This window comes from Alexandromys fortis, unplaced genomic scaffold (genome assembly GCF_014885135.2).
Source record: "Alexandromys fortis isolate MF-2015 unplaced genomic scaffold, M_Fortis_MF-2015_v1.1 scaffold_115, whole genome shotgun sequence".
Taxonomy (NCBI): Eukaryota; Metazoa; Chordata; class Mammalia; order Rodentia; family Cricetidae; genus Alexandromys; species Alexandromys fortis.
Genome location: NW_026067989.1, coordinates 3,670,542 through 3,698,078, shown reverse-complemented (window position 1 = coordinate 3,698,078; position 27,537 = coordinate 3,670,542). Strand labels below are relative to the sequence as shown.

At 42.8% G+C, this 27,537-nt stretch overlaps 2 long non-coding RNA genes across 4 annotated transcripts in view; one reads left to right on the top strand and one right to left on the bottom strand.

Moving 5' to 3' along the window:
* LOC126512006 (uncharacterized) overlaps positions 1–19,948 on the bottom strand; it is a 31,098-nt gene extending 11,150 nt beyond the window's left edge. The window contains exon 1 of one of the 2 annotated variants that reach the window (XR_007594875.1): positions 19,671–19,948. This is a non-coding gene — a long non-coding RNA (uncharacterized lncRNA). Of the gene's footprint in view, positions 1–14,039; positions 14,125–19,670 lie in introns of those variants that run through there. The other variant, XR_007594874.1, reaches the window with a different exon arrangement.
* On the top strand, positions 19,612–25,897 carry LOC126512007 (uncharacterized). 2 transcript variants are annotated; one of them, XR_007594876.1, is made up of 3 exons: positions 19,612–19,679; positions 20,960–21,065; positions 25,726–25,897. It is a non-coding gene; the product is annotated as an uncharacterized lncRNA (long non-coding RNA). The 2 variants fall into 2 exon arrangements; XR_007594877.1 differs by having other exon boundaries at positions 19,616–19,679; positions 20,955–21,065.
* The last annotated feature ends 1,640 nt before the right edge of the window (positions 25,898–27,537 follow it).

The window sequence follows — 27,537 nt, the reverse complement described above, 5'->3', positions numbered from 1 at the left end:
CAACATTTCACAAACTTCCCACTTCCTCTCTCTGGGAGCATGGTGTTTGGTAGACCAGCCACCATGGGAGCATGGTGTCAGACCGGCCACCATGGCCAAGTGTAGTGCTGTTTTCTTTGACCTACCCTGGATACCTGTTTCCCAAAGGAACTGGCGCTTTCAGGAATTGTGGGGAACTACAGGACAGCATAGCCCTGGGGCTAGAGAGATAGATCAACAGTTAAGAGCACTTGTTGCTCTTGTGAGAGGATTCACGTTCAGTTCCAAGAACCCACATGCTGGCTCACAACCATCAGTAACTCTGGTTCCAGGGAATCCAACATCCTCTTCTGACCCCAAGGTACCAGACACACACGAAGTATATGCATATACATAAATAACATATACATGTAAAACACTCATGCACATTAAAGACAAAACTAAATCTAAGGTTTTTTTTTTTTTAACTCCACAGACCCTACGGAGAGGAAATTACATAGATATGTACCCTTTTACCGCACAGTCTCATCTCTTAGAAGTCATCTCTCACATACAGTGAACAACTGATGGAATATGCATACTGTTATTTATTACAGAGCGGCTGGTGATAATGGGAGGTTGTTAGGAGTCAAACATCCACCAACAGGAGGCCACTCTATCCAACCAGGGCCGCCGTACAATGGAGTCAGTAAAGGAATGAAGAACGCAACAAAGGTTAACTTTTATGAGCCAGCTTGCTGGGATTTTTTATGCCCCGATATTTGGTTTAGAATAATTTAATCATTCGTATTGCTTCTGTGAGGATAAGCTGGATGAGAATGATATCACTGGAATCAGAGAGATGAGAAAAGTAAATTTTCTTCTCTAATGTAGGTGGGCCTCATCCAGTTGGTTGAAGGTTTGCAGAAAGCTCAAAGTCTGTCTTTTACCGAATTCAGGTGGAACGCTCCCTTCCTGACCCTTCCTCAAAATTGAAGCACCAGTTTCTCTAGTGCTTTAACTCAAATGGATACATCAGTCTTCAGGATGGAATTGTACCATTGGTCCCCAAGTCTCTCACTTGTCCATGTGGTCCTGAAGATCTCAGGACTTAACAAATTCCTATCTGTCATCTACCATTTGTGACCTGTCAATCATCTATTTTTAACGTGTTATCTATCTATCTATCAATCCTCACCATCATCAACCTATCTACATCACACTGATTCTGCTTCCCTGAGGAACACTGACAAATGTGGACGTCGACATTCTCAACTATGGAGTCATTTCTAGGACAGATCAAGGTTGAAAGAAGTGGATATAACTGATTCGTGTTTACCTGAAACACTGGGGCCTACAATTTTTTAATACTTTACTGGTTGTTTAATGGAAGCATAAATAAGAAATAATTTATAATTATCTGTAGAAACAAACGTCAAGGTGGGAGAGGCAGGCTAGCAAGCAGCAGGTGGGGTGAATGGGGCAGAAAGCTTGGAGCTCTATTCAACTGGCAAGCGTGCAGCCCAGAGAGCACCTGGAAATGTTCCAACTCTTTAAACTTTCAAAACCCTCCTCCAGAGACAAGCTTCCTGCAACAAGGCCACACTTCTTCAGCCTCCCTAAGCAGTGCCACCAACTGGGAGCTGAGGGTTTAAATTCTTGAGTTTATGAGGACGTGTTTATTCAGCCACCACAGGGAGCATCTTGGAGCAAGACAAAATTTTGTGTTGTCTGGGATAGCTTGATGCTCTATGGGACCAAAGAGACAGGATATTTGATGCAGGAACAGTGCAAGAGAGTGTTGGCTTCATGTTGAGGTCCTTCCTGTTGACCACATAGACATACTCAGTGTTGCTTCCTGAACAAATGGCTGGATCGTTCAGCCTTGGCTGAAGTGATTCCACCCAAAAAAATAAGAGCTACTCAGATTGGCATAAATCTGTGCTATGGAATGAAAATACAGCTGTGGGACAAGAGATGGGACAATTCAAGCCAAGCAGTGATCCCGCTGAGACTATGATATGGTGAAAGTCTCAAAAGCAGAAAACATTTAGAACTGGAAGTCTTTGGATTTCACAGACTGATACCTGGGAAAGAAATCTGTGAAAAGCTAAACCCAGACCCAGGAACTAGTCATTTCTTTGCAACGAAATATTCAGAGATGAGCAGAGTCAGGGAGATGCCATGTAGCTGACCAAGAAGCAAGAGGTAACAAACCACGAGCCTCATGGTAAAATATAAAATAATAGAAATGGGTTAATTTAAGATGAAAGAGTTAGTTAATAAGAAGCCTAAGCTAATGGGTCCAATGGTGTTGTAATTTATATATAATTTCTGTATGATTATTCGGGTCTGGGAGGCTGGAAAACAAAAGAATAGTCTCGGCTTACAGAAAGTTAAGACATGACACCGACCCAAGCCCCAGAAAATTTGCAGTTCTTTACCCCTTGTATGGGACAACCTGAAACACTGCTCCCAGGAAGATCTTGTACCCCTTATCCAGATGGTAGCCTCCTCACTAACACCCCATATCCACTGCCTCCTCATGATCTATTTCTCTACCTTCCAACTGATACTCACTTCCTCCGAGTCTGCTACTCAGAACATAAATCTAAACAGTCTCAGGGATGTTTTCCCAGAAGTTCCTGAAAGGGTCTCTGGGCCCTTTTAGTAGAAAAAATCATATCAGAGGCAGCTTGGAATATTGATTCTAGCTGACAACTCAGCTAGATTAAATACTAACTGGAGAATAAGCAAAACCTTACTTTCTCCATGTGATAAGAGGCTGGCATGGAAGTAGGGAAGGCCTTCCCTCCACCAGGGCAGATGCCCTGCAGTCCACGGTGAGTCTGGGTTGATCACTGAACTGAGATATACCCTTCTTCTCCTGCCCTTGGATATCAGAATGTCAAGTCCTGCTGTGTCTGGGCCCCAGGACTCCCTATACCAATGAGCTCTGGATTCTTAGGCTTGGACCTTAAACAATAAGTTATATCCTTACCTTTTCCATTCTGGGCTTTTTGTGCCCAGTCTGGGATAGATTACTTGTCACCCCATTCTCCAGTTCACAAATGGCCTGTTAGGGGATTTTTGGCCTCTGTAGTCATTCAAACCAATTATCCTATGAAATATCCTCTTGTTTATCTTTTTCTGATTCTTTTTCATTCTGTCTCTCTATGAAACACATTTAGAGCTACATGGAATTGATCTAGATTTGTGGACACAGCTAGAACAAGGCCAGTAGAATCCGGCTGCTGAGTCCTACGGAGTCGATAGTAGACAGAGGCCGAACCCTTGTGTAGCAGCTGGTGTGTGAGTGCAGCCTGAGCCAGCCAACAGTGGTGTCCTGTCCAACTCTGTCCCTCTAGAGTTCAAAGTTTGTAAGGATGCTCTTGGAAACCAGTTCCAGTTTGCAGGAAAATTGTATTCCTGCTGTGATTGTGCCTCTAGGCCTTAGATATCAGCTCTGTAGACATCCTGATCACTTTGACCATTGAGCCGTTCACCCTCATCTCTACCTACATGCAGCCTGGCTCCTCTAGGGCCAGCCTATAAGGAGAGTGAGTGGGTCCATCTGGCCTACAAAGCTTAGCTAGAGTCATAAGTGCCTTCCTTATTCTGAACCAGCAGCTAATGTTTCATCTTCAATATCCATGCTTCAGGCAAGCAACGGCCTTGTTGTACTGCACACGTAAGCTGTAGTGAAGCCCAGGCACAATCTCCTGGTCCATAAAGGATCTACAGTGCTTAGTTTATCCTTTCGACTTTTGTGAGCATTTGTAAAATCTTAGGGACAGCGTCACAGTTTACAGATTGTGTGAGGCCCCTCATCTTTGTTACACTCTCTGCCATTCATGGTGACATTTCAGATAGTCCCTACTATCACACACAAAGTGATTGCTGGGATTGATTTAGGAGTTTAACCCAATACTGGGGAGGTATGCACCTCTCTCTCTCTCTCTCTCTCTCTCTCTCTCTCTCTCTCTCTCTCTCTCTCCTCCAAGGTTACTTCTCCTCTTGTCTTTGCTTCTCATCTCTCCAGAATGGTGTCTGTGCTACTGCACACTTTGAAACACAGAGGAGCAGAGGAAAACAAAGCCATTGGCCAGGTGAAATTCCCACATTATTGACTGCATGCCATCCTGCCTCAGTATATCCTAGAGGAAGGCAAGAAGAGATATCTGTCTGTTTTGAACAAGAGAAAGTCACTCTGGGGGCTGGGACGATAGTTCCATCTGACCTCAGTTCAGATCCCATACACCTTTATAAAAAGTCAGGTACAGCACGGTACATCTTTAATCTCAGGTTAGCAAGGCAGAGACAAGAAGAGAATGCAAGATTTGTTAGCTAGCCAGTCTAGCCAATTGGTGAGCCAGTTCCAGGTCCAGTGAGAGACTCGAAAATAAGGGGGTGGGCCAAAGAGATGGCTTGGGGTTGGAACTGGGATGAACAAATCACTTGCTATGGAGGCCAGGTGATCCAAATTTGACCCTGGAATCTTTGTGAAAGTAGAAGTAGAACGCTCATGTCACAAAGTTGTCCTCTGACCTTCACACATGCTCTAGTATCTACATGATCTGATTATGAGAGCCTTGCTCTTACCAGGTCCAAGAACCTGGGATGGATGTGTAAAGTCGGTGAAACAAAGAAAAGTATGACCTCCTGTTTCAAACAAGTGGCCCGGATAGCCTGAGACGTTATTACTTATAGTTTCAATAATTTGCATGAACGTTTTTACAATCATATTTGTTTCCTTTAAGATTATAAAAGTAGTTACAATAATGGTCAGTTTGTTCTCTTATCTCCTTCCCTTTCTGTCCCTCAGCTTTCCCACCGGTAATCATTACCTACTTGATTCATTGCCGTGATATGGAAACATAAGCAGTAGAGCAAGCAACAAAGGAAGTTTTCTAACCAGGCACACCTACAGGTGGACCAGTGTGCCCAGGTGACAGCATTTGCAGTTACCACATCATGCAAAGTGAAAGAAAGTTTTGCCTTTAATGGTTAATGTTTATCTCTGGTCAAATCTAAAGTCTCACAATCAACTCATCAACCAAGGCTGAATTAATCCATCCTTCATTCTTTACTACTCTATCTCCTATAGGGGGTATACCAGATTTTCTCCTATCATCCTGTAAACTATGTAACTTAAAATGCTTGCTCTTAAGAGTTGGCACTGCTTCTCTCTTGTTCCCATGTCTCCTTCAGCTTCCTATGGCGCTGGGACAACTGCTAGAAATGAGGGCATTGTGGGTTTCTACGATTCTGCTTCAATCCCTGTTCCTAGACTGTTCCCATTAACTCCCGATATCATCTATCGATTAGCATTTCTCCTAGACTCTTATGGTTAAAATCATCCTCTCCAGAATAGTTATGCAAATCTGTAATATTGTCATGGACTTCTGTTTACTTGTTCAGACCAGTCACAAGGTGCACTGGAAAGGCAGCATCCTGTTCTTGAGACTCCTGAATTCATGGTCACATAATGTCTAAAATATCAAAGACATTATGGGCTAAATCAGATTCATTGCGTATTTTTAACAACATCCCCTCTGGCTCACCCAGAGGAGAAACGTCAGGGAAAAGTTTTCCTAATACAATAGCCATTTCATCTATGGCTCTAAGAAAGTGAAACTAAAAGGCAACCAGCAATAACTGGCATAAGGAAAGCAGGTAGCACATATGGTCCTGGGGTCATGACCAGAATTATACAACAAACTACTCATGGGCCTTGCCAAAACTGGGTTAAATTCTCCCAGGCCTTGCCAAAAGGAGAACTTGTTCGTACTATTCTCGGGCCTTGCCCCCCCCCAAAGAAGTCACATGGCTCCCGGCATTCTGACACCATCCACAGAATAAAAATAATAAATTTAGAAACTAATAAGTTTGAGACACTGTTAAGGAAGACATCTACAGTAGCCTTTGGCCCCTACACGTATGAATGTATCAGTGAGCGTGCGCGCGTGCGCGCGCACACACACACACACACACACATACACACACACACACACACACGAAAAACTCACCATGGCTATTTTATCTATCAGTAAAATGCCTTTTCCTACACCCTTAGAGTCACTAAACAATGTTTGGAAACATTGGATGTTTCACATCTGATGATAAGGAGGTGGGACCAAAAAGGAAGTTGACAAGGGATGTACTGTGCACGGAATGGCCATTAGTCAAGAGCTGATCCCAGATTGGAAAGTGAAGAAGTTGAAAGATACTCCCCTAAGCACAGCCCACTGCCATCAAAATGCTTATTCCACAAGGACACCCCTCAGCTTGCCCCACCCTGCCCAAATACAATCAAGCGCACTTCTCTTTCATTTGGGAAGACACAGGGATTTACTAATCATCTATGCCACGTTTATTGAGTTCATTTCTGTGTGCGTTTCTTTGGATTTTCCAGCAGGTCATCTACGCTTCACACTGGTCTGAGGAGTTATTAAAGTTATTTTCAACAGATAAGGAAACTGAGGCCCAGAGGTAAGGGGTAAAGGCAGGGTTTGCACCCAGGCATGGAGTCTGCAAAACTCTCTTAACACAATTCATTCCTGATGAGGCACAGCATTTCCATAGCCAGAACAGTCTATTGCACCACATCTGAATCCCAGGAGCCGTGGGCCTGCGGACAAGACCTTCCCTTCTCAGTACATCATGCTCTGTCACAAATGCCACTTTGTCCCTGGAGCCTGGCAGATTACGGGAAGGGGAGGAAAAGAACCGGTGTTCATTCTGGGAAACGGGAATGTCTGCGTGAGAAAGCCTGCTGTTTTATGAGAGCCCAGTGGCAACTGGCGTGGTGGTAGGTCAGGGTGGAAAACAAACGCTAACAGTGTAGAGACCAGGAAGAAAATAAGACAAGCAGCCAGGGTCCTGCTATCCCCCGTCAGGAGCATGGCCCCCTAACCTCTTTCCTGCGGGCTCCATCCCAGAAAGGCCCCACCAACATGCTCTTGCTGTCACGACTTCCTTCCCCACCATGATGGAAGCTTTCAAAGTGTGACTCAACATAAATCCTTTCTCCCTTAAGTTGCTGTCTCTTGTGATTTGCCATAGTAATGAGAAAATGAGTGAAGACAGGTAGTGACCTGTCGGGGGGGAGGGGAGAAGATAGAAATAGTATAACAAAGTAGTCCCATCAACCTACAGTGAACATGTGACAAAAGGGCAGCCTGTAGAGGACTGGGGCAAAATGGGTAGAGTGTCTTAGGGTTCTATTGCTGTGACAAGACACCATGACCAAAAACCAAGTTAGGGAGGAAAGGATTTGTATGATTTATACGTACCAGATCACTGTTCATCATTACAGGATGTCAGGACAGGAACTCAAGCAGGGAAGGAACCTAGAAGCAGGAGTTGATGCAGAGGCCATAGGGGGTGCTGCTTACATGCTTGCTCCTCATGGGTCTCAGTCTGCTTTCTTATAGAACCCAGGACCACCAACTCAATGGTGGTGCCACCTACAACAAGCTGAGCCTTCCCCCAACAATCACTAATTAAGAAGATACATTATAGTCTTTCCTGCAGCTAATCTTATGGATGCATTTTCTTAACTGGGGTTTCCTTCTTTCAGATGACTTTAGCTTTTTTTTTAATGTCAAGTTGACATAAAACTAGGCAGCACAGGGAGTAAGGGGCTAGCCTGCCTCTCTGTCTTGCTGAGTTTTGGCTAAGGGCCACCCTCAAAATAGAATGTCTTCAGCCAACAATACTCTTGGCAGTAATTCCTTTCTTGATGAAGGAACTGATTTCTGTTTTTGGTAGTTACCCCAGAAATCAGAATTTAAAGTAAAGATTTATGTGAAAGTGACTTACAGAGAAGATTCCTGAGAAAATCCTGGGAGTGGGATGGTAGACCAGAGAAGGGAGGGTATCTATGAAGCCAGGAGAGATTTCAGGAAAAGTCTCACTAGCAGTGGCTTTGAGTGAGCCTCTATGAGCCTCACATTTGGAACAGAACAATCAGAGCCAGCCCAGTGTCATTCTGTCCCTGTGTATCTGCCCAGTGAGGTCAAAGCTGTTATATTAAATTCTTGTTCTTGTACCTGAAGGCAATGTTGGATCTGGTGGTTTTAAGAGCCAGAAAAAAATATGCAGGTGCTGGCTGCAGGAAGTAAAAGACAGGGTTGTATGAATAAGGGGTTCTTGAGAATAGCAAACAAACTTGAAGCAAGAGAGTCGGTATAGTGGTCTGAATGAAAATGGCCTCCATAGGCTCATGTATTTAAATGCTTAGTTTCCAGTTAGTGGAACTGTTTGGGAAGGACTAGGTGGTGTGGCCTTGTTGGACTAGGAGTGGACTTGTCAGAAGATATAGTGGTTTGAATAAGAATTGTACCCTTAGGTTCATATATTTGAATGCTTAGTCACTAGGAAGTGGGACTCTTTGGAAGGATTAGGAGGTGTGGTCTTATTGGAGGAAGTCTGACACTGGGGGTGGGATTTGAGTTTCAAAAACCCATGCCAGGCCCAGGAAATCTCTCTCTCAATTTCTCTGTCTCTCTGCATCAGGATACAGCTTTCAGCTACTGCTCCAGTACCATGTGTAACACCATGTTCCCTGTTATCATGATACTAGATTAAGCCTCTAAAACTACAAGCAAGCCTCCAATTAAATCCTTTTCTTTATAAGAATTTCATTAGCCATGGTGTCTCTTCACAACAATAGAACAGTAGCTAAGACAGTGGTGTTCTAGAGGTTCTAGGTACAGGCTAATACCAACACAACATCAATGCAGAAAAGGAATGTGGAAAACAAAATTAATTGTTTTTGAAAGCTTATATTATGAAAATATCATAATGAGACCCATTATTATAAATAATATGTGATAAGAAAAACATTTTTAAAAATCTTAAAAAATAGCAAAAGAAAATCTGTAAGGCTATTCATTTAAGAACCAATCTAGACATATATTTTTATAAAAAAGAATCCTGGTGTTATAAGGATGTCTTTCTCCAGGGCTGATGATGCTCTGAGCTCTTTGTCAGATATTTGAAAGACCCAGGAAGACCTGATAATTATTATATCCCCTTAGCAGACAGCAGAGTTGGCCTTGCACATCCAAGGATTCTGTGCTTTCAACTCATATTCAGTCAATACTGTATTGAAAATTTTAGTTTTAAAAATTGTCTGAAATCTTGGACTTGCCTGTAATGCAAGCACTTGGAAGGCTAGGGCAGACGAATCCTGATTTCCAGCCCTGCCTAGTCTATAGAGTAAGACCCTTCCCCCACTCCAGAAAAAAAAAAGCTGTAGATGTAACTTTCTTTCCTGCAAGCAACTCCCAAATAAACATGATGAGGTTTATATTAATTACAAATGCTCAGCTGATCACTCAGGCTTATTACTAACTAGCTCTTACAATTTAAATTAACCCATTTTTTTGTGATCTATGTATTACCATGTGACTAATGGCTTTACCTGTCCTCCAGCATGTCTTGCTCCCTCTGTGTCTCCTGGTGAGCCCACTGACTCTGCCATTCTTCCTCCCAGAATTCTTAATTTGGCTGTCCCACCTATACTTTCTGCCTGACTATCAGCCAATCAGTTCTTAACCAATGAGAGTAATATATATTCACAGTATACAGAAGGTTTATTTCACAGCACAAAACAACCTACAGGAGTATCTAAACTGAGTTTTTTCATTGCCCTTAAATAACACAGTATAAACAACATTTACATTATTTTAGACATTATGCATAATGTGTGTGTGTGTGTGTGTGTGTGTGTGTGTGTGTAAGATGTATATAGGTTCTGTACAAATACAGCATTTATATGAAGGACTTGTAAGTAACCCCAATAAACTCACTGGTTTACCAAGTTGGACTTCAGTAGTATTGTTAATTTCTTCTGTTGTTGTTTCCTACCTGGGGTGAACAGATGTGTGTGTGTGTGTGTGTGTGTGTGTGTGTGTGTATGTGTGTGTGACTGTCTCCCAAAGAAAAGTGTCCCATGATACCATGTAGAAAGAGCAGTCCAGGAGTTAGAATCATTTGCTTCACCACACAAATTCTCTGTATTTCCCATAGGTACAATACCAACTTTGCATCACCTCTGCTTGGACCATGAAGAATAAAGTTCACTGGTGACTTCTACAAGCCCTTGAAGGCATCTGTTTAGGCAAATCGGAAGTTATTCTTGGAATGGTCTCCACAGTCAGACTCAGGTTTGCTTATTGATTTATCCTCCTTTCTCTCAGTATTTTCCCTCCCTCTGGAGAGAAACCTCAGATCTTTTGTCTAGAGTTCTTGGAGGGACAGTAACTGGCTTAAAGGTATCATTCTGCTATACACAGAAGTTAGCTTGGAGTTTTGTTATTAATTTGACAGTTGTTCATTGCAGGATAGAGCCCTTGAAGTCCCCAAAAGTGGTAGAGCTCAATTTTCCTATCTTGCTTATTGTTTTATTTGTTCATTTGCATTTTAGTTTTTAGAATAGTTTTGGATTTCCAGAAAAACTGAATAAATAGTACAAAGTTTCCTTACCAGCCTGTTGTTGTGCAAACACTATTCCCAGGGACACATGAACAAACAGCCACTGGCCTCAGATAGGGAGCCAATGAAAGACTGAAATAAAGATACCACCAAAGTCCAACTGGGTGATCCAATGAGTTTTATTGGGTTACATCCAAGAATGTGGGTGAGGGGTTACTTACAGGAGCAGAAATGACTCAAAGCAGAAATTATCAAAAGTACACCCAAACACGGGTGACAACTCACAAAGTCTGAAGACTCTGAGTTCACTGTACTTGCAGCAGCTTAACAGGCTGAAGTGTGCCTTTTTCCCAGGCAATGAGCTGCCCTCTGCCTCCGTCAGGCAGCTCAGCTGCTCCCTGTCTTCCCGACAGCTTCGTTAGTGAGACTCCCGGGGAACTTGTCCTGGCTGAGGGTGTCTCTCGGGTCTTGTTGATTATATACATGTGGGGCTGGAGGAGCCTATTGTGTCCAGCCAGTCTCAGGGACTTCTGATATTTCTCAGTTATTCACTTCTGGAATCATAATGAGCCTCCCTTTAGACCATCCCTACTCTTAACAAGCTGGAGGACTGGATGTATACACTCGGAGGAAATTGCTCTACAATGCCAACTGCACACAGATTCCACCATCACTGAAATCTATAATACAGTTCTTATTACAGTCGAGGAGCTAATGCTGACATGCTAATTAAGCAAAGTGCATTGTTTACATGGATGTCTTTATGAATTATATTATTATTTATAATTGTCTTAGTCAGTGTTCTGTTGCTGTGAAGAGATACCATGACAACCCTTACACGGAAAGCATTTAATTGGAGCTGGCTTGCATTGTCAGAGTTCCATTTTTGTCCATTCTCAGCATGGTGGGGAGCATGGCAGCATGCAGGCAGACATAGTGCTGGAGAAGGAGCCAAGAGTTCTACATCCGGATCCACAGGCAGCAGGAAGAGAAAGAGTCACTGGGCCTGGCTTAAGCATTTGAAACCACAAAGTCCACCCCCAGGAACACAGAAACACACTTCCTCCAGTAAGTCCACACATATTCCAACTAGGCCACACCTCCTAATCCCTGACAAGTAGCTCCACTTTATAATGACCAAGCATTTGAAAATATGAGCCAATGGGGCCATTCCTATTCAAGCCACTACAATAATTGTAAATATGCCATATGAATTATAAGAATCCTGTTTTGATCTTGATCTCCTAGACTTTACTCATGTATTCTCCCTCCTCTTTTGTTGAAATTATTTCATACATTTGCAATTGTAGTTAATTTTCTTGCCTCAGGATTTTGCTTTATTGTTGTTTGAGACAGGGTCTCATTCTGTAGCCCTAGCTGGCCTGGAACTCACAGAAATCTGCCCTCCTCTGCCTTCCAAGTGCTGGGATTAAGGGTGTGTCTTTAATTTGCGTTTACCTCTACGTATTTGTGGTAATTTTTTCTGCCCGGAGGTTCTCTTTATCAGACGGTGTGCTGGATTGTTTTATGTCAACTTGACACAAGCTAAAGTCTTCTCAAAAAGGAGGGAACCCCAATTAAGAAAATGCTTCCCTATGATTGGGCTGTAGGCAAGGCTGTAGAGGCATCCTCTTAATCAAAGATTTATGTGGAAGGACCCAGCCCATTGTGGGTGGTGTCACCCCTGTGCTGGTGGTCCTCAGTTCTATAAAAAAGCAGGCTGAGCAAGCCATGTAGAGCAAGCCAGACAGTAGCACTCCTCCATGGCCTCTGCATCAGCTCCTGCCTCCAGATTCCTGCCTTACCTGAGTGCCTGTCCTGGCTTCTTTTAATGATAAACAGTGCTGTGGAAGTGTAAGCTGAATAAACCCTTTCCACCCCAAGTTGCTTTGGTCCTGGTGTTTTATCACAGCAAGAGTAATCCTAGCAGATGGTATCAACTGAGGACTTTTTAAATAGGAAATTAATTCTCACATGCAATCCAGTACATTTTTTATGTACAGACTTTAAAGGTTTAAAAGCCTATGCCAAGTGTCAAAAGGAGACACTTTATTTCCCTTGTGGATGAGTAGGTTAACAATTAACAGCTTGTATCAGGAAGCCCCGCCCAGTGACCCACACCTGCCGCTTGGAGGCAGGCACAGCAGGAGTACAGGGCTACCCTTAGCTACCTAGAAACTTCTAGGCCAGCTCAGGAGACCTGAGACCATTTCACAAAAACCCTGACCAATCAGAGGTCAGGAAACTAGAAAGGGGCTCGTGAGAAGAGAAAAGGAAACCTTAAAAAAGAACAGTGGGGAAAGGAATGGAACAAAGGCGATTGGAGTGGAAACTTGTAAATTCATAATAAAACATTGATGAAAAGAAAAAACAAGCAAAATTTATATTTAGCCTAGACACAGAAAATGGGTAAGGTGGATCGGAACAGGAGTGAACTGAGGAAAATACCTTGCCCCTTGCTCCATCTTACTTAAACAAACCCATTACTTCAGCCCAGTTCTCAACAGTCAGGACCTCCCAGGACTCAGGAACACCTTACCTTCCATTCCCTGAAGGAAGGCTAGAAACGCAAAACCTTGTACAAAATTAAATTTTTACATTTTGGAAACTTAAACACACACACACACACACACACACACACGGAAACATACTCAAATATCTATGTATATATTCACACTTGGAAATGTACTCAAAAATCTATGTATATATTCACACTTGGAAATGTACTCAAATAATTTAACAGAATGTAGAACAAGCTCACAGAATCTGCTTCTTTGTGAACACTGGCCCTCGCACCACAAATCTGCAGGCTCTGCAGAAATGACCGGAGAGAAACTAACCCTTGACCATTCTTTCCTCATAAAAGTGTCATTCTTTGCCAATGGCGCTTTCACAGACCTTCCTTCTGTGCTAAGCTAGATTAACCAGGCATAAATAGAAAGCTTCCTGGCGTGTGAACCTTCACTTCCTGGACAAGGTGAAGAGAAAGAAACACGTTTCCTCTTCCATTGCTGATGAGCCCTTTCCTTTAAGAGCTCCCTTGTCTCATTCCCTTGGGCTAGGAGAATACCCTTTGGAGGAAACTTGGCAGATGTTATATTTAGAAAAGCCTGAGCCAGACAAACTCCCCTATCAGCTGCTGAAACACATGATCCCACAGGAGCCAGAGTTTGTGTCCTGTGTCCCACTATTTCTGCATGCCTTCAGGGGGAACTTTATATTAAACACACACACACACACACACACACACACAATTGGGCACTCATGGCTTATATGCCCAAGAGTTTCTAAGCACCACTATAAAAGGATTTAATAGTAACTCTTTTTATAATGGTTCAGTTGATTTTACTGGTAACTTAACTGCCACAACAAGGAAAAAAAAAAGGAATTTGGGACTACTGCCAACTTTACTTCAGACAACAGTTCTTTTTTTCTTTTTTCTTCCCGTGGTACTGGGGACAGAAGCCAGGACCTTGGACATACTGGGATTCGCTCCACCACCAATCTATTGCCCAGTCCCTGAGTTAATTTCTTAACACTTCCCCCCTACATCCACCTACTAGTTCTAACTCAACATGTATGATGTCTTCAGTATCCAGGAAAAGCCACACAGTCGGCTTATGTAAGGGTTTGCTTACCTGGAGGCAAGACAAGGAATAAAGGGAAGCCAACTTCTAAATTCACCAATATCCATGCTGAGAAAACTCTTACAGGAGCTGAGGTTTCAACTGGTGTCTAGAACCAAAAGGAGCTTCTGATACCTTTTTCTCTGTTCTGTCAAGGAGTCACGTGATGCCCCAGGTCACAGAAAATCATCAGTCCTTGCCTTTGTGGGTGTTATAGATTGATTTATATCCCCCCTTCTGCATATATTGATATCCTAACCTCCAAATCTTCAGAACGCAATTGTATTGGGCTTATCGGCCCACTCTCTGTTAATATAACAAAATACTCAGGACCGAGAAGCTGATAAAGAAAAGAAGTTTACTTGGCTCACAGTGTTGGAGGTTTCTTGTGAGGCTCCCCTGGCTGCATCACACCTTGGCAATATGACAGGAATAAGTATGAGAGAGACGGAATGTGGGTAGGCACCCAGAGAGCTGGGAGGGGCCAGTCTAGCTTTATTATATATACATTCACAAGGGGATTCCGTTAGAAGGAATTCCATCAAGCCGTCCAAGATCAGCAGTTCAAATGACCCAATCACCTCCAAGCTATAAGCTATCTTTTAAAGTTGCCGAAACACAGGAAACCAAGCTTCTAGCACACAAGCCTCAGGAAGCAAAAATCATATCCAAACAATAGGAGGAGTCAAGGTCTCTACAGAGAAGTAGATATGAAGAAATCAGGTCATATGAATGGACTTTAATCCAATATAACAACTTGTCCTTAGGAGAAAAGGACATTGGGACAGAATCATACAAAAGGGAAGACCTTATTAGGGAGACGACAGTCACTTGCAAGCCAAGGACAAAAGGCCTCAGAGAAACCAAGAGGCCAGTACCTTGATACTGGAGATCTAATGTCCGAAACCAAGAGAAATAAATTCCTGTCATTGAACTCACTTGACCTGTGGCTCAACAAACGCCCACAGCGGACTAAGCTGCTTTTGCTCTCACTGTTAACTACCACCACCCATCGCTTTCCCCTGGATGACTTGAGACCTTCATTGCCTGCCGCGCTGCTGTGCGTGACCCACGGCTCTTCCTGTTGAGAGTACTGAGAACAATCCTGTTTTCAGATGCCTTTCATGCTCCCTTCCTTGTTCTGGGTTTATGGCCGAGGCTCATGAGATATTCTCCAGAGCCACCTGACACTGCTTGCTTGGTGTACAGGAAGGGACCCTCTTAGAATGAAGCCTGTGCGGGTGCAAATGTGTGTATCTGAGCATGTCGGTGTGTATGTTTGTTTGTGCGTGTGAAACATGTTTTGATGTGGGTTATCATCGTATTCACTTGTCCAAATGCCAGTTTGTTCCAGAAAGGGAGAACCAGTCTACACTGACCATAAGGTGAGGCAGGGAGGAAGGGGCACCACTGGGAGTTTGAGAAGACTTGGGGAATAAAAGAAATGTTTTGTGTTTCATTTATTTTAACTTATTAAATTGTACGCTTTACAGTTTGGCTGCTACTTGTTATGTTAAGTGAAATCTATCTATAAAATTGGCTTTTATTTTATTATTTTAAATGTTTTTATGTACATTGGCCATGCATGGTGGCGCACGCCTTTAATCCCAGTACTCAGGATGCAGAGGCTGGTAGATCTCTGAGTTCCAGGGCAACCTGGTCTGTGTATCAAGTTTCAGGTCAGCTAGGGATACATAGAGAGAGAGAGAAATAAAATAAGTTATGTGTATGGTTTGAGTGAAAATGGACCCCATAACCAGAGGTCTCTTTATGAGGCTTGAAACATCTGTCCCTGGACTTATGCAGGACCAAGTTATTCAAAACAAAATAAAACTCAAAAGGGTCAATAAGGTTCGGTGGGCTAGAGGAGTGGGCCACAGTTCAGACTGCAAACCTCTTCCCATTGTACACTCAGGCAATTACGTGGCGTATACAGCAACAAAGTCAGATTTGCTGAAGTTATCTCAGCCCTACACAGAGACTGATATCAATGAGCAAAGCATGGAGTGAGTGGAAAGATGATAAAGAATGAGATGTTAGGACTTCCTTTCTTAGAAGAGTTAGCACATGCAGAGCCGCTGTGATGTCATGTGATCAAGGAACAGCAGAACTCCAGGATTAGACTTATAAACACATTTTATAAAGATATAAAATGTAAACATTGTATTATGCCAGAATTTGAAAAATAACTGCAAGAACTTTGGCCTGAGGATATTTCTTGAACACTCTGACCATTAAGAGTTAATGATACACTGTTTGGGCAATCTGCCTGGACTAGCTTGGAGATTTTGTTTTTGTCTAGTGTCCTTGTAGCCACAAAAGCTACTATCCTGAGAATAGGCCGGCATATGCCTCTAGAGTCTTAAAAGTTGGGTTATGGGGTTAGTGAGTAAGAATGATTATAAAGATAAGTCTGTTTATCAATGATGTCAAAACTTGAAGGAACCAGTGGTGGCGCACACCTTTAATCCCAGCACTCAGGAGGCAGAGGCAGGTGGATCTCTGTGAGGCTGAGGCCAACCTGGTCTACTAGAGCTAGTTCCAGGAAGGGCTTCAAAGCTCCAAAGAAACCTTGTCCTAAAAAAATAATTAAAAAAAAAAACTCGAGAGGAAAAATGATTGGAAAATTGGAAATGACAACTCTGTTCTGTCATAGTTTATTAGTGATGACTAAAAGATGAGCAAAAGGAAGTGAAACACAAATCCAAAACCAAAAATGATATGATCTATGTTTTAGAACGACTTGAATGTATCCCTGCTTACTAAATTCTGTATAAATAAAGACACATTCTGGCTGCCAGTTTGCCAGGCTGCAAGATTCTCACCATCACGATGGTCTGGCTCACCTCTGTCCCCCATCACCTCCTTACCTCCTCTGCTGGGTGCTGGGATCTGTCCTCTGCTGGATAGCCGTAGGCACCCCACAGACTCATAAGGAGTGGCCTTATTGGAGGTTTGGCCTTGTTGGAGGAAGTCTGTGTTGCGCAGGTGGGTGGGGGGCAGGAGCACTTCAGAGTTTCAGAAGCTCAAGCAAGGCCTAGGGTCACTCTATCTTTCTGCTGCCTGTCAATCCAGATGTAGAACTCTTGGCTCCTTCTCCAGCACCATGTCTGCCTGCATCCTGCCATGCTTCTCGCCATGACGATAATGGACTAAACCTCTGAACCTGTATGCAAGCCCCAATTCAATGTTTTCCTTTAAAAGAATTGCTATAGTCATGGTGTCTCTTCATAGCAATAAAACCCTAAGACAATGAGTGCTTTGCCTGGCATATGTAAGTGCACTATGTGCTTGTAGTGACTGTTGAAGGGCAAAATAGGAGTCATTCTTCTAGAACCGGAGCTGCTTAGGCTTGTGAGCCACCCACGTGGGTGCTGGAAGCTGACTCTGGTTCTTCAGAAGAGCAATAAGTGCCCTTAACCGATGAGCCATCTCCCCAGTACTAACACTGTTTTTCTTTTTCTTTCTTTTTTTTTTTTTTAAAAACAAAGTCATTTGAAGAGGTTCACATTCAGATTTTCAGTACCCTTAGGAAATGACAAAGCAGCTGGAAGGTTTCTGTCACATTTTAGAGACAGCTCAGAAACCTGCCCCAGTGGTCTGTGACTCAAATGTGTGATTGGTTTCCTTACTTCCCACCCCTTCAAAAATTCTCCTAGTCGCGGTCTCTTTATCTATTGTGTAGACTTCCAGAGATAGGAAGGTAGTTGAAGGAATCCTGCTTCTGAGCCACGTTAATCTCCTTCAATTTGAAGGATTCAGCGTGCCTACGTGCCACATATATGGGCACTGTGTCCTCTGTCTAGGTGGGGCTAACATAAATATCGCTACCACAAACACCGTAGAATATCTTGGTAGATGACATGTCAAGAATTCTGTTGATTATGTTTAAAAGTTGAATGGTCAGCTCTGATGTCTGGTTTCAGGAAAGTCCATCAAATAATTTTCTAAAATCACTGAAATATTGTTCAGCTCTACCATTTGTATGAGTTCTTGCTGCTCTGCATGTTTGCCAACATTGATTTTTTTTTTTGCCCATCCTTTCCATTATAACTGTTCTAGTGTGTCATAAAGTCTTTTGAGGAAAAAATGGATACACTTGAAAAGAATACTCATCAAACATATTTTCTGAACGTTATGCATATTTTGTTTTTCCAGTATACAAGTATGTAGAAAAGTGTTTAGGTCCCAGGCAATCAATTGTATACTTTCTATCCAAGGACTCTGGATGCAATTAGACATAAGAGTCAATTGTTTTGTGTAAACAATATTGCGATCTTGTTTCGGGAATGGAAATTGGGGCGGCAATTTGAGACAATAACTTGGAAATATCCACTTACATTTTAAATGTCCATTGACTGTGTTTCCTCTTTGGAACTAATATTATAAGAATACCTAAGTTATGAGTTTTGTACAGTTGTATTACTTAGACTATTGCTTATAATAGCAGAAAAAAAAGTAAGAAGAAACCAGCATGGTTTGTCAGCATGGAAACAATATAACACCCCTATCATGGACTACTGCACAGTCATTAAAAATGAGGTAGGGTTAGTATTTAGATTATTATTATTATTAGAAGTAGTATTTTATCATTTTTATGGTTGGAAGGATCGAAGTTGGAACTTTTCACATGCTAGGTCTTACACACTATACATCATGGCGGCTCACAACCTTCAGTAAGTCCTGTTCCAGGGGATCTGATGTCCTCTTCTGATCTCTGAAAGCATGGGGAATGCACGTGGCATGCATACCTTTATGCATGCAAAACACTCCTATGCATAAAATAAAATTTTAAAATCTGAAAACATGAAATAAATAAAAAAATAAATGGCCAAAGAATTCAAATAGACATTTTTCCAAAGAAAATAAACAGATGGCCAATAAACACATGAAAAGATGTTTAACATCTTTAGTTTTTAGGCAAATAAAAATCAAAACTGCAACGAGATAACACTTCATGCTCCCTAAATTGGCTCTACTTAAAAGACCAACAATTGTAGTGCCATTTCTATTGTATTTTGATAAATGAAGATTGCCTGAAGATCAGAAAGCAAACAGCCACCTTGGTCAGCCTTACAGACCAGGTAGTGGTGACACACACCTTTAATTCCAATAACCACACTAGTTTGCCATAGAAACCGGGCAGTAGTGGTGCACACTTTTAATCCTAGCACTGGAGAGGAATATAAAACAGGAAGAGACAGCTCTCACACACAGTCTCATTCTGAGATTCCTGGAGTCAGGATCGCCATTTCGGACTGAGGTAGAGGTAAGAGCCAGTGGCTGGCTCTTTTGCTTTCTGATCTTTAGGTAAGCTTTATTTATTGAAATACAATTGAAATATCACTATAAGCAATAGTGAGTACTGATGAGGGTGTGGAGAAAGCGAAATTCTCATTATTAATGGGAGTGTGTAATGACGCAGCCACTGTGTAAAGCAGTTTTGAAGTTTCTCAAGAAGTTAAAAATAGAGTTACCACATGACCTAGCATTTCAAATCCTAAAATACTCCGAGATAAGGAGAGAGTGCAAAGGTTTATTTATGAAATACCTTTGGGAAATAATCCCAAAGTGGAAAGAGGTGGGGAAGTGGGGTGAAGAAGAAAGACCAGACAAAGGCTCTTAACCAGGCCAACCACTCACCAAGGCAAGGTACACAGTCCTGCTGGGGAGCCGTGGGAGACAGTAAGAGCACGTCTCTCTGTTGTCCAAATCAGTTGACTAATCTGGTGGTGCGCTTACTAATCCGTTCTCACTAGTAAGGATAGAGGCCTGCCCCAAAGGAGAGAATGTCCCAGAAGCTCAGGGGTTTTCTTGGCCTTCTACCCAGGTCAGTTAACTAAATAATTCAAAGCTTGCTTCATGTTAATTCGAGATCATGTTAAGTTGATAATCAAGATTAACTCTCACACAAAGTTTGCACTCGTCTGGCTGATCCATCATTTCAGAGCATAAAAGTGGGGGGGGCAGGAAAGGCCTATAAGAGAGGAACGTGGGGGTGTGAAGAGGGACAGCATAGAGGGGAACCGGACGCTGAACTGAAGCATGATGTTCTAGTTCGAGGGCTTTTGCTCTGTTTAATAATTGGCCAAAAGCAACTCAAGAGAGGAAAGGGTTGTTTTGGTTCAGAATTGCATGTACAGTCCGTCACAGCAGGGATGGCGCCGTGGCAGGTGCTTGAAGCAACTGGCACATCATAAAGACAGCCAAGGGCAAGAGAGAATAAACCATCCTTGCTTGCTTGCTTGCTACTCAGCTAGCTTTCTCTATTCTTCTGCATCAGGGTCTAGCCCATGAAATGGTGCTGTGCACATTCAGGGTAGGTTTTCCCACCTCAGTTATTAAGCAAGGTGCTCCCCGACAGCCAGGCCTGAGACCAACCTGATCTAGATAACTCCCGGTTAAGACTCTTCCCACTTTATTCTAGATTGTCTCGGGTTGGTATTCTAGAGTGTCTTGGGTTGACAGTTAAAGCTAACCAGCACCAATGGGAAGCAACATGCAGCCTGAAGAGGGGCCTGTCTCCTGGAAAGAAAGCTTAAACAGTCCTCGCAATTTGTCAGACCACCTTACAAGATGAGCCAGGAGCAACAGCCACCCTTGTTGTTGAACAGGTCAATTAATTGAACAAGTAACAGTGAAAAGCAGCAACAGATTCGTTCAATGTGACTATACTTGGAAGAGGGGTAAAGATACCTATTGATGACACCCCCCACACCCTACACACACATACACACTCCTATCTCCCTCCCCACCAGTCTATCTTCAGGGTCCTGAATGAGGCTTAGGTTTAAGGAGGGTCAGAGTACCATAGCAGGTAAGCAGCTCTGGTCAACGTGGTCGGATACACTCTCAGCACTCTGTGAATCTCTCTTGAGCAAGTTCCTTCTCTAGCTGACACAGGTTTCTTCCTTTTCCTTCTCCCAGCACAGGAGACTCCTGGGAAAATTGCAGGTCCTGAGGATGCCTTGTTTCAATAGTCTGATGATGGAAGGCGGAGACTTATGTCTTTCTTTAGAATATCCTCGTTCCTGTCAGGTAGGTTATATCATCTCTGCCTGATTTCACTCCAAAGCTTTGTTTCAGGCCCTGGGGACCTGACTAATTCTGCCACTGGAGCCTTTCAACTCTTCTTGAGAAGGCAGAGCTGACAGGCACCTCTGGAGACACAAGCAAACCAATCAAGCAGTTGCTTCCTGTGTGCACAGAAACAGGCCTCCGTTTCAAGTGTCTTAGAGAAAAGATAAGGTTTCTAGGAGTGTCTGAGAAATACTCATTGCTTGAGGACTGCAGGTGGATATTGTTGCCTAAACAAGCAAAAGTAAACAGGAGTTTTGTAACATTTTTACATTTATTTAATTTTATTATATTTTAGTTTTGTGAGACAGGGTTTCCCTGTGTAGTCCTGGCTGTCCTGGAACTCACTCTGTAGACCAGGCTGGCCTCAAACTCACAGAGATTCGCCTGCATCTGCCTCCTTAGTGCTTGCATTAAAGGCATGCACCTCTGCCACCTAGCTTTTTTATTTTGATGTGTAGATGTACCTACCTAAGTTTATGTGCACCGTGTTAGTTCAGGGGCCAATGGTTATCAGATCTCCTGAAATTGGAGTTACAGGTGACGTGGGTGATGGGAACCACACTCACGTTCTCTGGAAGAGTGGAGAGTGTTCTTAATCAATGAGCCATCTCTTTACATTCCTAGTTGAGAACTTTTTTTGTAGCCAGGTGGTAGTGGTGTACGTCTTTGATGCCAACACTTGGAAGGCTGAGGCAGTTGGATCTCGGAGTCTGAGGTCATCCTGGTCTACAGAGAATTTGTTTTGTTAGTGTTGTTTTGCAAATGGTGTCGGGTGAGAAGTACAATGGATAAAGACAAAATAGGCAAAGAATAAGGCAAAAATAAGTTTGGAATCTGCAACTTCAGAACAATTGGCTGGGCTGATAAGGAAGCACCCATTCAACCTATTCACAGGCGCATCAGGGGGCGAACCTTCCAGAGAAAACAGTGAGAGTGTGCTGTAGGGATGACTGGGCCTAGCTCAGAGAGCTACAGACTGAGGTTGGGGTGCTCTGACCACTGCAGTGGTGAAGGGGACCCTGAAGGACCAGTGATGCAATCTGAATTTCTTGTCTACACAATTGTTTGGGCAGCTCAGTTGTTAACAGGATGTAAGGATCTGGGCCAAGAGAAGGACTGGCTAAGGGCAGGAATTTGATCTCTTCCCTGTTATGCCTGCGAGTGATCATAGGGGAGGTAATAATGAAAGAACTCCGACAGCCAGACAGCAGCGATTCTGAGAGTCTAAGGCCTTATGACCTCCAGCTTCTCTGCAACATGATCTTTGCCGAAGAAAGAGAGAGGTTAACTTTTGAAGGTAGGCACATGAAAGGCTCCCATTAAGCTGTCTGAAGTGGGCAATTGGCCCTTGAACTGCTCTGAGCTGGACACCTAGTCCCTTGCTCTATCACCAAAGCCTTTCAGGGCCCGAATAAGTGCTGCTGGCAACTGCTAGCCCTCCCACCCCACACGGGGCAGATGTGACTGCTGCCGATAGTAAACTGTCCCCTAAGCTGTGTTTCAGTGAGTTTAGTTCCTCTTGAAAAACCACATTCAGTTGTGTGGTTCCCTAGTGGACACTAGGATCTAGCAGTTAAAAAGATCTGCCCTAACTGCCCAGTGCAGCCCACCTATCCAGTGAACTCTGCGAGCCATTGGATGGAATTGTATCCAGTTCTTTTCTATTTTTGAAATTTTGATTTCACTTATTTATTTACTTACAAGGCGTGTGAGACACCTGCCACCAAGCCTGACGATCTGAGTTCTGCCCACATGGTGGCAGGAGAGAATAGACTCCTCAAAGTTGTCTTCTGACCTAAATTTAAAACAAGAGAGAGGTTTTTTGTTTGTTTGTTTTGTTTTTTTGCGGGGGTGGGAGCTAATACCTGCCATGACCCTGAATGTGTATCTTATGAGAATGGGCCAAAATAAACCATTAGGGAGAATATGAAAGCGAGACAGTGTAGAGATGACCATACCCGACTGTTACCGCCTGCTGCCGTTGGTGTTTACTAGCTGTGTGGAAATTCTAGCTTTCTGATTCTTTGCTGCAAAGGGAAGTCTGGTTTGTGGAGAGTGTGAGACTCTGTAGGGACTGCAAGCGCCCGCTTTTTTCTTTCATCTGGAAGCTGAACGCTGAGACTCATTTCAAAGGCCCGCATGAGAGGCCATTGTTTGGGTTACCACAGCCGGCCCAGGTTCCAAAGAACAATATAACAATTTCCTGGTAGTAAAATCACCAGACATCAGCAAATAGGATGAACAAGATACACAGCACTGCATTTCCTCCTTCCTTGTCAGAAATTTAGTCAAACAGGAACTTCAAAGGTCACTTTCTTGCCACACAGTCACGTGGTTTTAATACCCTTGCTGCAACCTCAAACACTTCTCTGGGATTTTGGTGAATGAACAACCCTTGCAAGGAAATGTCGAAAGAAGAAAACAGTTTTAGCTAGAGAAGTGGGAGAGCAGGCGCTTGGCAAAGAAGTCCGATGTAGTATTCTGCACAAGGAGTTGAAGATACTTAATCCCTTCTGTTTATTTATTTGGGCTTTCGTTGTTGTTTGGTTTTGGGGGTGGGAGCACAACAACAAAGATTGTCTGCAAAATAGCACAATGGAGATACTTTTTAGTGAAGTGACTTATGTAATCGCTCAGTCCTGCCATCATCCGTGCTCCCAGTAGATTCTGTAATAACTTTCTGCCTCAAAAGACTTAGCTGAGGGCTGGAGAGATGGCTCAGCAGTTAAGAGTACAGGCTGCTCTTCCAGAGGAATGGGGTTCAATACCCAGCACCCACATGGCAGCTTACAACCATCTGTAACTTCAGCTCCAAGGACTCTAATACCCTCTTCTGACCTTTTCCAGCACCCACGTTCATGTGCACATACAAGAACACACACAGAGAAATAAAATAAAAATTTTTTAATTAATTTTATTTTATTTTATGTATATAAGTGCTTTGCCTGTATGAATGTCTGTGTACCACAGATGTAGCGGATGCCTTTTTACAAGACTGTGATGAGGTGGGTCTAGTCTGTATAAGAAAGGTAATTGAGTAAGCTAGGGGGAAGCAAGCCAGGAAGCAACTCCATGGTCTCACCTCCCACCTTGGCTTTGCTAGATGATGGATTATAACTTGTTAGTTAAATAAACCCCTTTCTTCACCAAGTCTCTTTTGATTATAACGTCGATCACAGCAACAGAAAGCAAATAAGAACATGAGGTGTATGTGTACATGTTTGTGGGTGTCTGCATGTCTGCATGTGAGGTGCACATGAACCCTTGTGGGCACATGTGTGCATGTGTGTATAGAGGCCAGAGGTCAATGTTAGGAGTCTTCCTAAGTTGTTCCCCACCTTATCTTTTGATAAGCCTGGAGCTAGTTGATTCAGCTAGACTAGCTGGTCAGTGAGGTCTGGGGATGTCTGCCTGTCTGGCCCGCCCAGCACTGGGAGCCGGGATGGGCTCTGCCATGTCCAGCTCTTATGGGGATGCTGCTGATCAAAACTCATGTCCTGATACTTGCATTACAAGCACTTTACCAGCCGAGTCATCTCCCCAGCCCAGATTAAAGGCTTTTAAAAAATATTCATTTTATTTGATCTATCAGTGTTTTGCCTGAATCTTCATATTTGAACTAGAAGGTGTCAGAGCCATCCAGTATGTACTGGGAATTGAACTCGAGTCCTCTGAAAGAGCAACAAGTGCTCTTAACCACTAAGCCATAGCTTTAGCCTCTAGATTATGGGCAAGAGTCATATTTAACCAGTTCTACTGTGGCAATGATAGCCCCTTCCCTGCCACTGTGGTTTTACCATCACACTCCCCCCCCCCCACCACACCGTTCCCTTAATCTGATTGTGCACTCCTTGCTCTGAATCTCGATTTAGCCTCTCTGTCTTGCTGCCCATGTAGCAACCCATCTCTGGATGATATTTAGACAATAAGCCATTTTAACAGCTCTATTAGATTTTATTTTGACTTTATGTGTAGAGTAGGGACGTTTTGCCCGCATGTTAATATGTACACCTGTATGTGCCTGGAGATTCAGAAGCAAGAGCACAGCATTGGATCATCTGAGCAGTTGTAAACCACAATGTGGATACTGGAAGCCAAATCCAGGTCCTTTGCTAGAGTTTCAAGTGTTTTAAGGAATCCTTGCGCAATCTTTCCAGCCCTGCACTTCAGATGTTAACTCTTCCTCCAGAGTCTGTTGTTGGGAAATGGTAGAGCCTATAGGAACGGAGCCTGTTGAGAGAGATTCCAGCCACTGAAAATATACCCTAGGAGGTAAAGGTCTAGCCCCTTCTCTTTTCACTCCCCAGTAGGAGGGGAAAGGTTTTGCTCTGCCATAATGGGCTGCCTCCACTAAAGGTTGAAAACAGGGACACCATCTACTAACGTCTTACATTAGAGAGAATGCTTTGGAACTCCAAAACTAATCCAAAATAAACTTTGTAAGTTGATCTCTCAGGTATTGCTGTAGTGAGCCAATACTGACTAACCCAAAGGGCTTTTTGTTCAAAATCTTTGATACTTTATAGACGTAAAGCTATGCACAGTAATCAGGTGCTATACTTGCTGTTTAAGAACTTTATCTTTTGTAATTTTGTGTATATGACTGTTTTAACTCCAGGTTTGTGCTTCATTTGCCTGCCTGGTGTCTGCAGAGGACATTGGATCCCATGAAACGGAATTATTGGTTGTGAGCCCCCATTAGGTTGTGGGAATTGAACCCAGGTCCTCTGGAAGAGCAAGCAGTGCTCTTAACCACTGAGCCATCTCTCTAAACCCTATACTAGTTTTCATTCTGTTCTGTATTTTTGTTATAATTTAAAAAAAAAAAGTAAAATAGACTTGAGCAAAAAAGTCACCAGTATACAGTTGTGTCTTTTGTTTTGCTTGTTTGTTTGTTTACTGTTTTTGAGACAGGGTCTCACTGTGTAGCTCAGGCTGACTAGGAACTTGTTAGATAGACTCGGTTGACTTGAACCCACAAAGATCTGCCTGCCTCTACCCCTGGATTAAAGGCATGCTCCACCATGCCTAGCACAATGCCATCTTAAGACCACTTTTTACAAGTGATCTTTATAATTCAGTGTCTTATCTATTCTATTATCTCAGGGGACTCTGAGAACAAAGAAATATAATCCATAAATAATCTTATTTATACTTAGAAATGACTTAAAGTGACTAGTATATTTGCTTTAAATTTTTAAAATTGCATTTATTTATTCATGCACTTATGTGTGTGTTCGTGTTTCTCTGTCTGTTTTATTGTGTGTGCCTGTGTGCATGCATTTCATGGAGTGCATGTTGAGGTCAAAGGACAGCTTCCAGGAGCCAGTTCTCTCCTTTCACCATGTGGCTACTGGGATTGAACTCAGGTCGGCAGGCTCTTTGGCAAACACCTTTATCAGCTCAGCCATCTCACCTGTCCATAAATCTGTTCTTTATGACTCTCACAGAATGAACAATAAGAAAAAGGAAAAGTCAAAATTTTTACTAACTATAATTGATTTTTCAGTCACATAGATAGTAATCTCACTACTGAGGCTACTTGATAAAAATTATTTGGGTCACCGGGCGGTGGTGGCGCACACCTTTAATCCCAGCACTCGGGAGGCAGAGGCAGGCGGATCTCTGTGAGTTCGAGACCAGCCTGGTCTACAAGACCTAGTTCCAGGACAGGCTCCAAAACCTCAGAGAAACCCTGTCTCGAAAAACCAAAAAAAAAAAAATTATTTGGGTCATGTAGAATGTTCCAGTATCTGTTTTAACTACACTATTGTTTAAGTGTCCATGTCCAATTACAAATAATTATCCCATATATTTGTTCAGACATTATCTTGTGAAGAACAGGCTGGTTAATATTTATTTTAATATGTTTTCAAAGTTTTTTTGTAATTTTCTACCAAATATCAGCTGCTTGCAAAAATATATTTGTTGTATAGTGCTGGTTATTGGATGGGTTAAAATGTTGGCACATCATTCGACTGCTCTTGAATCTACAGTTATTGTAATCCTTCTGCAGCAATTCGTTTGAAATCAAGCATCATGGCCTCCAAATTACCAGCGAGCCAGAGCACTCGTTATCTATTATACAGGAGAATGTTGTGCAGGTTCGTGTTAGTTTTCATCAGCAAGCACAAAGACTATTTCTAGTTTATTTTTTCAGCGTGGACCGCAGAGACCTGGCATGATATGTAGCTTAGCTATGTAAGAAAAGAAGGAAATGACTGTTGACATCCTATCAAGTCTAGAACGAAATAACTTATTCTGTCCATGGAGATCATAAAAACCTCTGAATTATTTTTTTGGATAGATTCCACCATCAATATCATGCAAGTTCCCGTCTTTGCAAGCCTGAGGTTGAGTAACCTGTAGCGGACACTGTTGGCACTCAGATTTTCTTGAATGCCCCCGCAACCCTTTTCTTCAGTAGGGT